Source organism: Stigmatopora nigra, chromosome 6, assembly GCF_051989575.1.
Source record: "Stigmatopora nigra isolate UIUO_SnigA chromosome 6, RoL_Snig_1.1, whole genome shotgun sequence".
In the NCBI taxonomy this organism is placed as follows: Eukaryota; Metazoa; Chordata; class Actinopteri; order Syngnathiformes; family Syngnathidae; genus Stigmatopora; species Stigmatopora nigra.
In genome coordinates this window covers 6,762,672-6,776,015 of record NC_135513.1, presented here as the reverse complement: position 1 = coordinate 6,776,015, position 13,344 = coordinate 6,762,672, and the positions used below count along the sequence as shown (strand labels likewise).

The following is a 13,344-nucleotide window of genomic DNA, read 5'->3' as shown; positions in this document are numbered from 1 at the left end:
TACAACCAGTTGGAGGCTTTTAACCTGTCATATCTTTATATTGGACAGTAAACACCACTTTAGGCATAAAGAAATGGACAAGAAATCCATTGTGCAATCTCTGTGCGAATCTACTACGATCACCACATTCGTTATTATCAGTATAAGGGCAGCCTAAATGAGAAGCAGTATGGAAAACAGAATGTTTCATCAATAAGTCATCTAATTTGCATGTATACCCAGTTTCTGAAGCAAACGGAGCGGCTGTGGAACATTTGGAAGCTATGCCTGGGTGTGGTTTGGTCTGGTGGTCTGTTAATGTTGGTGAATGAGTCATTTGAAACTATTCTGTTGAGTCTCTTTCACTAGAATGACCTTCGCTTGGGGGTCGGATGGAACCTCTGCAAATAGACGATAGGAGAGCAAGACAGTTGGATGGATGGACAAATGGGGAAGGTGGGGAGTGAAGTGGATGAGTCAGGGCCCTGAACCACATGGCGATGGAGAAGGGAGGAAGGAATTACTCATCGTGGCATGTGGAATATCATACGGTTATCATAGGACTGACCATGCGTTTCCCCCATGGCCATCAAGCATTCACTTCATTGACATCACTTTCCCAAACTAGGAAATCGGTGAAAGTATCAATTGTTGCGCAGACGATCACAGAGGGAGCATTCTAACACTCTCATCTGAGACTCCTCGAGGCATTGCACTTGTGATCGTTGAAACTGAGTTTTTCTATCAGTTTTTCAAAAAGACAGCCACATGATGACTCCCCCTCAATCCCCTTAAGGAGTTGTTGGAACACACATTTATTATCTCACAAAGTCCTTTGAATTTGTACAAAGTCGTCTCCTCAAATAATACTGCCGGTTCCCCATCTGAATGCGGTCGCAGAAGCAGCCAGACTTAATTAAAAAAAAAAAAAGACATGTATTTGCAGTGCACCACAGTTGGTGAGCTTTACATTTGGGTTTGAAATTACAGCATGTTGGAACAGGTTGTTATTCTGCCACAAATTAAGCAACAGCATTCAAATATTTAGAAAAAGGGAGAACGGAAAATAGCTTGATCAGAGGATTTTCTTAAATGGCAAAGGGGACCGTGACAAATGCCACAAGGAAGCATTCCATGGCAAACTCATACTACTCACTGTTAGTTAGTCCATTGAGCTTCCTATTAACTGAAGCTCAAGTCAGTGAGAGGAGCTGAATGACGCATCGACAGATGGCTCACTTGGTGGAGTTGTGTGGGACTGTTCTCCACCCACCTGAGAATTGAATGCAGGAGATCTACCCATCAGCGTTAAGATTTTCTTGCATGCATGTAACTAAATCTGTTACTATATCAAACATAATATCGCAATGCAAGCAGACAGATTAAATTGAGCTTGTCACTGTGACCCAGATCATTAAAATGCACAGGAGCCAACTCTCAATTTTAAAGAAAATAAAAATATTGCGAGGTGGCCAGGAAGATGAGTGGTTAGCACGTTGGCCTCACAGTTCTGGAGTGCTGTGTTCGAGTCAGCTCCAGCACCCCTGCACCCCTTGTGAGGATAAAATGGTTCGGAAAATGAATGAATGAATGTTCTATATTGTATTGTAGTAATTGGCCTTCATTTCAGTGTTGCACACGCCATTGTTTGTTAGGACAAGCAAAGTGCTAAGGTAGAGCTCATTTTTAATGTATATGAAGAAGAGTTGCAACATAGTCAACTGACCAAACACGTGAAAGGGCTACACCCATGAGCCCATGTTTAACCAAGCTCAACATTGTTACGGCCTGTTTGCTGAGAGCCACGTAATACTCTGGCTACCACTTGAATGCAAAACAAATAATGGAGACAAAAGATAGGTGATAAAAAGTGGATTTTGCCTTACCTTAACTGAAATGATCCTCGTGACCCGCTCTCACCCCATCAGCTTGTTCAATGTATCGGATATGGTGCATCTGCAAAAGTGATTGAAATTCATTAGCAAGGCGGCTGGCAAGAACTCCTCATTTTTAGGTTGTTCTATGCGAATGCCTGCATTTCTCAGCTTGAGTGTTTTACATGGCCCGTTAAGACTGGAAAATAAATTATGAACACTTTAATTAGAATGTCTGACATTTCCCACATGGCAAAATCAGTGACAAACTGGCCCAAAGTGAACAGTGACAGACCATAGTCATTAGGTCTGATCCCAAAAAGGCATGAATAAAATCTGAACGTACAAAGACAAAGCTCAGGTTTGATTGACACTTTGGGATGCTATAATTGGGTTATTGTTGAGTACAAATGCAATGCAATTTATATTTTGTTGATTTAATAAGGTACGTGACTTTGGATTTTACATCACTATGTGTGCAACTTTCAACCACAACTACTACTGCTATTAGATAGTCTATAAACAAATGTAATCTTCTTTGATCTGTTTTACGTCAACCATCGTGCCTTCATTGTAGAGGCTCTTTTCTATTACACTCTGGAAACTTGCCTTCCCTCTCTCTTTTCTCCTCCCCTTTTTCTTCGTGCTCACTCATTTTTCTAATGCCGGCTCAATTCAAAAAAAGAAGATCTGGGTTTTTTGAGAAAACCTTTGCGAATTCAGCCCAAAAAGCCACCACTAAGAGCTGCCTGTGGTGCATGGTACTACTTTGGCTGTCAAGTTTGCCTCTAGTAGGAACTTTTGCAGGGATAGGACAGTTTGGAAGAGCGTCCTTTCCATCAGTCATGTCCTCATCACTGACATTTATCTGCTTTTCTCGGATTCCCTGTTGTGTAATCCGCTTTGAAAATCGCTATACCTACCATAGAACTAGTGGAATGCATATATATGTAGCTTTTTGTAAAGTGGTGTTGACACAATGTTGTCAATATAAACGGCCTCTTAACAGACCTCACATAAACGGGCCATGACTGTCAACATCAAGTCTAGGACCACACTGTCCAAAAAGGAATGCTATTGTGCCTTTTTGCATGAGTTCAATTCAATCAGCAGTGATTCTGTTTGTCTTAGCGGCAGTGTTTGCTTGGTCGTAGTATTTGTAGTCCAACAGAATAGGTCGTGGGGGATGTTCTGTCAAACATCCGAGCGGAGCCACTTCGGTTTACAGTTTTTCTCCGCACATTTGGGGTCAACCGTGCACATTGGCACAGCATGGCTTAGCTCAGTTGGAGGTTCCACTGCTCAGTTGTGTGTTCCATGCCAAAGATACAGTGATAACTTTGTGTATGTGTTTGGAGTCAGAAAGAAATGAAAGTGGGTGTTTGCTTTGGCAGTGAGTATTTTTGCCAAAGAGGCTGCCAAAACTCACCAAACATACCCGAAGCAATCGGAGTCTTTTATCCTTGCTACCTCTTCACTATCGTGAAAAGGTGGCCATTTGCGACACACACACAAACACACACACAACACAAAGGTTAACTTAGGTCGGGGTTGTAAAAATACTAATAATAAAAAAAGACTACAGCATGGTGGAGTAAACAAGAGGAACTGATGAGGATTTGCAGATAGTGGGGGCTAAAGTAGAGCTCACTTGAAGGTTTTTTGCTTGTTTGGCCTTCAAGTTCAGAGGCATTTCATGCCAGGTTTGGCTTTGAGTATAGAACACAAACAACAACAAATAGAGAGAAAAGCAATTCCTCCACCAAATTCTTTCTTAGGTAGCAGAAAATTAGGTTCCCGCTTCTATTCAGGCTGACATTGGAAGTTATTCAAGCCAATTGGAAAACATCAGCTGTCTGGGAATTGGCATAATCTCATTAATAGCAGTGTCACTTCTCTCAGAACTGAAACATTTAACAAGCAATGTAAACAAGAACTTGTATGTGTGTGTGTGTGTGTGTGTGTGTGTGTGTGTGGGGGGGGGGGGGGTTATCTCTAACGAATGTTTCTTTTTGTATGATGTAATGTATGACCATCTATCAAATTCCGATTGTTTTGCATGACTGCACATAAGTATTTTTAGGTCATTTTTTAAAGCTTTTTTAAAGGTATATAACAAAAATAATGTTGTAATGATAGGTTGATGAAAGTAGCACAATCAAATCACGTCACAAATCACTCATTGTATAACACTGTTAATGTGAAGTGGCTATAAAAAAATATTGAAGTTGAATGAGGAGACTTAATTTTATTGTTTTGAGTTTGAGTTTGCTTGTTTCTCAAAACCTCTACTTTGTGTTCGGCCATGTGACTTGATATTTCCGTGTTGGCATCAAAATTAATATCAGCCAGTGACAGGCACTAGGCCACTCAAAGTGCTGCCATGTGCTTTCTTAGAGGCTCTTTCTCATTCCTTACGTCTGAGAGCAACAGACCACATTTGATCCAGTATCAACAGCTTGGAGGAATACACATTTGCATGCTAAATATATTCAAATATATACTTGCATGGCAGTTATCCATGTAGAAAGGCTTTTAAAAAAACATGACATCACAGCTTTGAAGGACTTGAAATTAGAGTCAGTTTTCTAGATTAGACATGACAACAAGATGAATTATCTTTTAGATTAATTCCCCCGAAAAGGAACTAGACGATAAAGTAATCACCCCTTTATGGCAGGTTTTCTACTGGTCTAAATTCAGCTTAATATAAGTGTACAATTCTCAATGGAGTGATATTTTTAGTTTATAGATGTCAGTGTCCTTAAAAAAATAGCACATTTCCTCTTTAACAAAAAATGTTAAAACAAATAATGGAGTTATTGTAATGATGTGAATCAACGTCATGAATGGAACACTAACATTTTGGCCAAGACCATAATATACATATATCCTTTTACTTTCCTTCTGTACCTATCAAAAATGTTTTCTTAACATTAGAAGATCTGTGAAAGTTTGCAGAACTTAATACACGTGAATAGTTCCCACGACATGGTAATGACAAAGTAGTGCAGTCGGAATTTCAGTCAATGTTTGCAAAACACTTGCAGGTCATGAATATTAAAGAAAGGATCAGGTAGTTGAGGGTTAGTTAAAAATTAAAACAAGAAATTCCACAATGTGGAGACAAAGTTTTCTCCATTTAGTTTAAGAAGTCATTTGGTAGGCATACTACACACATGGACAAATTTGTTAGTCCACATTTACTAATGAAAGAGAAAAACCCATACAAATTTCTTGCACAACCAACAATATATTAAGTTATAGGTACCATTATTTTTTTTCCTTTTTATAAACACAATTCTGTGGAACACAAACACTAAACTCATGACTGTTTTCAACCACTTAAAAAGAAATCCTTATGCAAGTTCCAAGTAATTTCAGTCAACATTTTGAGAATTTCTTATTAACAGAGCAGTGGCAACAATGTTGTCCACCTGTGTAAGCCTGGCCACATGAGTGATGTATTCAAATCTAATTATCTACATAGTCATAAACGGATCTTTTATACAGTCTTTTGATGGTTCAAAAACTGTGCCTTTGAGACGATTGGAAATATTAATGTGATCGCCTACATTCGGTGATCTTTAATGGCAAGAAGTCATGTAGCTTTTAAAGTGAAATGATGTAGGGTGCCCCTGTCCATGTGTCTTTTCCAGCTGGCCTATGTATCCATTACATCCACCATTGGTAACTGTACACCTTTAACGCAAGTGGCAAACACTCACAATGCCAAAATAAGCCCTTGATTTATAGAGACGCTTCAGTTTGCACTTGGCTGCTGGAAGCACTGATTTAATTTTGGTACCGAATGAGACGTAGACAATAAAAATGACTAATGTGATATTTTTTTCCTCGAGCGCTAAGGTACAACAAAATGCTATGATTTCGAAGAGTCCAAGTCACAGCCAAAGTACTCGCCCCGGCAGCTCTTGTGATTATTTTTTATTAAACTCATGTCCTGTCTTGTGACTCTGACTAGAAGCATCAGATGATACATTAAAATGCAGACGTACTTTGAAGATTAAATATTAGTTGTTGCATTTTGCATTGCTCATGTGTTGTTTTGTCAACAAGAGCCATTTACAGTTTTCATCTTTAACTAAATATTTATTTGCAAAAAGTATGTATATTTATTATTTACTCAACTGTAAAGAGTACAGTCTAGTTGGACAGTGGTTGACCGGGGGTATTTATCCAATTTCACGGAATTTATTGAAGCGTTTGTTTTTCCAAATGCAATTCAAAAAGGATAATCACAAGACGGGATGGTCACCACTATGACATCCCGTCGTTTCCCCTACTTATCAGTGTAATTGATGTTGTTCGCACAATTTAGCTGTTCATTAGTTTGATCATTAATACTCAAGCTATTTTAACCAAGTTCATAAATGGGAATATTTTTATAGTTTGGATGGGGTAGTTTGGGACTCTCTAACATAATATAGTAAATAGAATGTATACTTCACAGTTGTATGGTTGAGTGTTTAAAATGTTATCATTTGAAACGTTTGTTTGTTTGTACCAGTTGGTTACATGCCTCTCTCTCCCAAACCAGATGGGATAGATTCCAGCTCACCCGCTAGCTGAATTCATACAGAGAATAAATGGATGGACGATAATCAACCGCAAACAGTCATTTTACGACAATGCCAGCATGGAATATTTCCCTAAATGCATAGACATGAAAGAGTTTGTAAAAATTGTAGAAAGATTTTCGGGTCCACTGCAAGCCCTATTAGTAAATTTGTGCATTTTTGGAACAGTATGACATGGTTTCATCTTTCATGTTCCAGGTTATTTGGGATGTGAACATTAGTGCAAAACTGCAGTGGCACCATGTCGTTTAAAGTCAGTGAGACTTGAAATGGGCCCACAGCTGGTTTTGAACCCAGACTTAACGTTGTTCACGTTGTAATTCACTCTTCCTATATTTTAGCCAAAGTTGGTGTGAATGAGAGGCACGCTTTATGAGTAGGAGTGTAAAAAGAAGCTGGGCTCGTTTTTCCAAAGCAAATGTACGGCCAAGGGATTTGTTTAGTTGAAACTTCACACCTAGAAGCGTAAAATAGCTTGACAGCCCCAATTGTTGTCGCATCTGCCCTAAGTCAATTTCTTTCATCTTAATTTTTATCATCAAATCCACACATCTGCACAGAGCGCAGCAGTTCTGGGGGCAGCCTGGCTTGACTCCAACACTTGGCTTTCCAGTGGGGATCAGAATGAGTCCATTTTCAACAGTGACTTCATTCTTAGGCCCTCCAAAAATTTGAGATTTACACCATTCGGCTCTCTGGTGGTAGCACAGTTGGAGCTGAATTCCCTTCCTCCCCTTGCGTATTATGCTGTCTTTTACTGTATAAGGCTCACAAAGACATTGCGAGTGAGCGCTGGTCCAAGTAGTGGTAAGACAGAACTGAAAGCCACTAATAAAGTAAAGGCAGGGAGACAGTGCTTTATTCAAAAGTAGGTTGAATAATATCAATTATTATAAAATACTACCCTGTTGTATTTATTTTAATCATCGATGTGAATATATCTCAAGGCTAGGGTTATACTTGTTCTGGGTTGACCTTGTTATACCATTTTGTCTCCCTGCTTTTTCTACAAATATCATTTTGGGGCTTGCCTTGTGAAGCAGTACAAAAGCTAAGAGAACCATTGCACGTTTTTTTTTGTTAGTTGATTAAATTTAAGTAAAAAGCAAAAAAATATATACTATATAATTGAAATGATAAATGTCTAACTCACTGCGAACAAAGCTGTGTTCAGAGCGGGCATTGTAATGAAAAACTAAAAACCATATTGTTACTAAATCTCCATCTCTGCTGTTAGTTTTGACAGTAGCCAGATGAAATGTTTCGGAATGCATGTATTTTGTCACGAGTGAAAGGCTTTCTTTGCGTGTGGCAACAATTAAGTGTAAAGGTACGGTACTGAAGCCTCCCACTATGAGGACCTTTAGCCAAGCTGCTTGGAAGCCCCCGCTGAGACCTTTTCAGATGCGCAAGCTCTCCCTCTTTCTGCCTAGAGGGAGTCTTCGGCTTGCGGGGGAGAGGGAGTTTACGATTTCCCAAGCTCCTGAAATGCACGCTAACACAGAGACCCACTTACACATGCGTAGTTGCACACACTTGCCGGCGTGCTGGGACACGAGTGGGTCGAGCATATGTGTAACACTCTGCGCTATCACACTCTTAAACTGTTGAGTCTGGCAATTAAAAAAAAAAAAACACGTGTGAGGTGGTGGTGACCATACGATGTGACCTAAACATATCTGTAGGTGTGACGATGAGTGCGGGAGTTCTGTTTCTATGGGCTGGTTTAAGGTCAGGGCCTCGCAGCTGCTATGTGAGCCAAGGGCAGCAACTCTGCAAGTTTTGTGCAACCTTTTTACATTCTTGACTGTCACACTAATACAAAGAGAACCTTGGAGTAATCTATCAGAAGTGGAAAGAAATACAAAAAAAAATCCAACTCACCCTTTGATGCTGGAAAAACTGTGCCAGAGTGCGTTGATTTTCAACAACTATTGGTGTTTTCTGAGACATCACCAGATTATCATGGGAATTATCCATTTCACTTTTGGTCATTCGTCAAAACTGGCAGCATTAGTGAAACGATCTGGTGGTATGCAGGTTCTCCCTGTGTTGTGGTGGGTTTGAATTAGGAATGGCTGGGAACATAGATTGAATTTTTTTTTAAGATTTAGAAAATCTGGAACCATCACAATGTATCAGATAAATGCCCAAAATCCATATGTTACATAGGATTTTTTTAGACAAAAAACCTTACCTCAGTTTTCCAAATCAAAGCCATGAAGCAGAGAGGTTTGGGTTTTTCAGAGCAGACTGGTCAAAGTCCATTTTACAGCTTTCCTCTGTAGCAGTTCTATTGTAAAACAACAATAAAGAGCTTTATTATTCTTTTTCAAGTTGGAACCAAAAATACAACTATGTGCAAAGGCAGGGTTCTCAAATGTCCGTTTGGAGCTTGTTTTTCATGCATTTCAAGCAATTCTCACTCCCTGTGCCAGATTTCTCATGCTCCAAAAATATAACTTGTTATGATGTAAAAATCAAATGAAGTTGCTGAATTTTAAAAGCTGAAAGTTACATTTGCGGCTAAACCGTCATGTGATTTTTATTTTATTTTTTACCTTCTTCCTTTCAAATTCAGTTTTGTTTTGCATGATACATGATTTTAATGTAAAAACTGAACTACAGTGACAAGCAAGGTGACCCATTCAATAATTCTCACACAAAAACACACATGCAAGCACGCACACACCCACACACATACCAAAGATGTAATAACTCATTATTCCAAAAAGCTTGGGACAGTGACGGTTTTGAATTATATTCAACCCGGTCAGCCAGAACTGCTCCATGTGTCATCATGTTTATGTCTAACTGTGGTTTTAATGCTTATGTTCAACCCTGCTCTTTCTATTAGAATATTCTGTGGTGTCACATTCAGACTTAGCCTTAGAGATTTCTAAAGAGCGATTTTTGACAAGACGTGAGCTGTTTTTTCCTCGGCTAACATCTTGGAGGTGCAAAGGTGCCTGTGGTTTTGTGCGGGTTGACACTCTAATGGAGAATAGGCTGCGTTGTACACATGCAATGCAGGCCAGAGGGAAATCATCATTGTGTGCGCGAGGAAGTGACAACATTTCCGTATAAAAGGCACAGTTGTTCGTCTTGCCATCAGCAAATGTGCAATGTTAAACACTCACAAGGGGCTATTAAAAATTGCAAATAAATCACTGGGTTTTGCCTGTTGACACATGCTGTTATGTGGGTGGCAAATATTGAGTTGACTTCTTTGAAGATCCTGGCCAGGTTTGATTTTTCTAATAGCAATGTAAATGTTTTGACTGACAGAGGGAATGGTTAGAAACAAAGCCTCGACTGTGGAATCCACAAGTGTATCCTCTTAGCTGCAAGATGGGTCTAACATCTGTATGTTGACGTGTTTGCACATGTACTATAAAAAAAAAAAAAAAAAACGAGATCCAATACAAAGTGTATCGAAAAGTAGATCTCTTCATTGCCAAATTGCCAAAAACTGCAGTTCTTTATAATGTGGTCTATTTCTGGAAGGATGTCAGTGTGTTACTTTAATGGGGGTCAAAGGGTATAGATCCGTTTTCATTTGCAGTTAAGTATTGACTATTAAACTGACATTCACTGGTTTCAGTCGGCCTGGCCAATTTTATGATGAAGATTTTTTAATTTGTATTTTTTTTTGTTTATTGCATAGTTCTGAAAATGAACCTAATTTCTGAGCCGTGGTTATTTGTATCCATTACTTAAACTGCTGGTGAAATATATTATATTATGTTTTTAAAAAAACAACAACTTTGAATCTTTTTCAATTTAGGATTGTAGTTTAAAATACTGACTGTGAGAAGTGTTTGCCAGCCAAGACGCCACTGAATTTATGTTAACATTTATGATATGATAAGAAGATTTTTTGAGGGGGAGAGATGGCCTAGTTTTAGGCATTGGACAGAATTCCTATTTCTACAAAATCATCTCTTCTCAGGAAAAAAAAACTATTTTGCCAAGTCTCTGCATTGTCAGAGAGAGATGTGCTCAAGATTAAAGTCAGATAAATCATAAAACTGCCAGAGCGTCGGAGGGACATGCCGAAACTATTGATTGAAACAAAATATGGTCATTTTTAATGACCCTAAATATTACATTTTTCAGTTTGTTGTGGGCTGACTTGACTTTAAATGAAGTACGGTTGGCCAAACAAGATGTGATGTAATACTGAGATGTTCTAGATAATTCGAGTAACTCTGTAACAAGCCTGCAGTTATGCAGCTCTGAGAAAAAAGAAAAAAAAAACAATTAAAAATACATTTTTGAGGATTGATGAATATACATTCTTAGAATGTCCCTGTCAAATTTCATTCTGAGTACCCATTTTAGATAGTGTCCTCACCAAGAAGAACAAAGAAATTGACTTTTTAATCACTTAAGTGTTCATTTTTAAAATGGTTTAGACTTGAAACCTGAAAAAAGACAAACCATGACTTGCTACCTTATCAATATTTTCTTTTCCCACTAAACCAAGTTTTTAATGTTTAGGGAGTGTGTTGCTGTGGAAAAAAAATGTGAAAGGATTTCTGAGAAATTGACAAGGTGTTCATACAAGTTCATATCTCCTCTGATTATTCCATGGAATATGTATTCTCTGTAATTTTGATTTACCATGGGTGTGTTTGTGTAGCCTCCTTCATTTTCATTGAATTTCCATGATCTCACATTTAGAATCCGGTATGCCTCAAAGCATCCAGCCTTAACCCTGGCCAATGGAGTTTTCTTGACTTATCTCACGGAACATTTGGTGGCCTGGCCATTGGGCCATGAGAGAAAAGAACCACAATTGAGTCATATGCTAAAATTATCAGAAAACATCCGTATGGGCCTATGTCTATACTAATCTCAGAAGTGCTGATATGGTCCAGAGAAAATATCAAAATGAGGCGTGGCTGTGGAATAAGCATCCCTTAGAGTCAGCTAAAGGTCTCCATGCACTAAAAAGCCTCGACCAAGAGCCGACACACCCACTCAACATGCCTAGTGCAGCTTTTTAGTGGCATGCAGCGCCGGATGCACATTAGAAGCGCAAAGCGATAGATGACATTAAACACCATTTCTGGGAAAAGGGACAAATGCAGAGGATGGAAAAAAAATGAGCCTAGACACATGCTCACTATCTTTCAAGGCCATGCAATGAAGAGCACATGACTGAAATCAGGCGTTGTGCATGACTCTTAATAAGACAAAAGTGTCCCACAACGAGGCCTAGTGACACAATCCTCCCCCAGCGCCTCCCGTCCATGGGCAGTCATGAGGTCTATGTCCCTTTCGTCACGCCGCGTCTCGTGGCTCAATGAATCATTAAAATTAAAAGAATTCATATCCAAAATATATCCATCTGATACGCTGTCAATAAACAGACTGTACTGCTTAAGAACAAGTACTGTGGTTCAAGACTTTTAAAGGGGCTAGAAAGAAGCCTTGGAGTTTTTGGTGGTCATATCACATGATAAATGTCCTCGAGGCTGGCCAGAAACACAAAATGTCAATTTAAATGGTGCTTTGGGAAAAAGAATGTTTTTCAGTAAAATGCCTGAAATGTTTGACCAAAAATATCTTGTATGTATTTCTTAGAATTATTTAGGATTAATGGAGGATTTTGTATGAATAATTAAATTGTAACCGGTGGAGATAAAATGTGTGACACATGAAGACATTTGCCACAGTTCCTTCCGCCCTGTTAAAGAATGAGAAGTTGTTTTCCTTCATTTTTTTAACACTTGAATGCCATTGTGAATGTCAGACAACATAATAGATGAAGTCAAGACTTCCATAAATATAGTGGTGCCTTGATTTACTTTTCAAATTCATTGAGTAACAATTTTCAAAAGGTAGAGTTGTCACACGGTTTAATTTTTTTTGTCTGGAGCAAAATTTTGGAACGACAAGCCTTAGAAGGTAGCAGCAGACGCTTTAACAAGCAGCAGTTTGGGAGGGAGTGTAAAAGTCTTCCAAAAATAAGCTCAGTCCTTGCTTTAAGCTGTTTCTGCCACTCCTATTTCAAAAGGGAAAGATGATTTCAAGTGATGATTTCCTAGTTTTCTTTTCTGAAGTTTGGAGAGTGTCGTCATGGAAGAAATTGAATTCATAAGTCAAGGCACCAGCATATCAAAGCCTCAACATTAGGTGCCATAATGTCTCTCTTGAAATAGTTGTTTAATATTTGTATGCCATATTTTGGGGCATCCTGACAACACATTTACAAGTATGTGTATCGTATTCTAAAATGTTACTTCCTTATACAGTTAATCAATGTATTCTATGATAATAATAGTTTAATTCTGGAGTATATTCATTTATTTTGCTATTTTTAATGTGTTTAAATAAAGAATTAGTGCAGCTCATGGTAGACCTATTATTCAGCGGATGGTTGGCAAACCTTGAGCTGGCTCACTTTTTGTCACACCTGAAAGAAGCTAATTTCAGTGTTATCTTGTGTCTTCCTAAGATGTGGAGATGCTCGGGAGAGTATCTTTTATTTTTATGTCTTTTAGCTCTCATTGGCAGGCAGTAAAAAAAGGCTAATAAATCAAAGTGCCCCGAGAGGTAAAGCCAAGGTCACTCTCAAAAATGAAAAAAAAAGACTTTTAAAGGAAAATGAGACTACCAGCAAGCAAATCATTGGAAATGAAGTTCATACAAGTTCATATCTCCTCTGATTATTCCTTGAATTTGGTTGCTAAGCTCTAACAAGTTAACAAAATGATGTGTAGAATGTATGTGTCCGGCCATCCAGTAATCACATGGCGTGATCACAGAGCAACGACGCCCTGAGGCGGCATGGACGTCTTCCAAAAGGAGTTCTTGAAATCAGACTAACTGAAGGTTACCGAGTTCATTCACATTTAATGTGAAAAGGGTTGATTGTTTTGTTG

The 13,344-nt window shown here is 38.6% G+C and overlaps 1 long non-coding RNA gene across 1 annotated transcript in view; it reads right to left on the bottom strand.

Annotated features, from left to right (window-relative positions):
• Nucleotides 1–1,865: 1,865 nt before the first annotated feature.
• The window catches only part of LOC144198502 (uncharacterized), a 29,010-nt gene continuing 17,531 nt past the window's right edge, over nucleotides 1,866–13,344 (bottom strand). Inside the window, exons 5-7 of the long non-coding RNA XR_013326727.1 lie at nucleotides 8,649–8,744; nucleotides 8,336–8,529; nucleotides 1,866–1,935 (exon numbers count right to left, since the gene is read on the bottom strand). This is a non-coding gene — a long non-coding RNA (uncharacterized LOC144198502). The remainder of the gene's footprint in view (nucleotides 1,936–8,335; nucleotides 8,530–8,648; nucleotides 8,745–13,344) is intronic.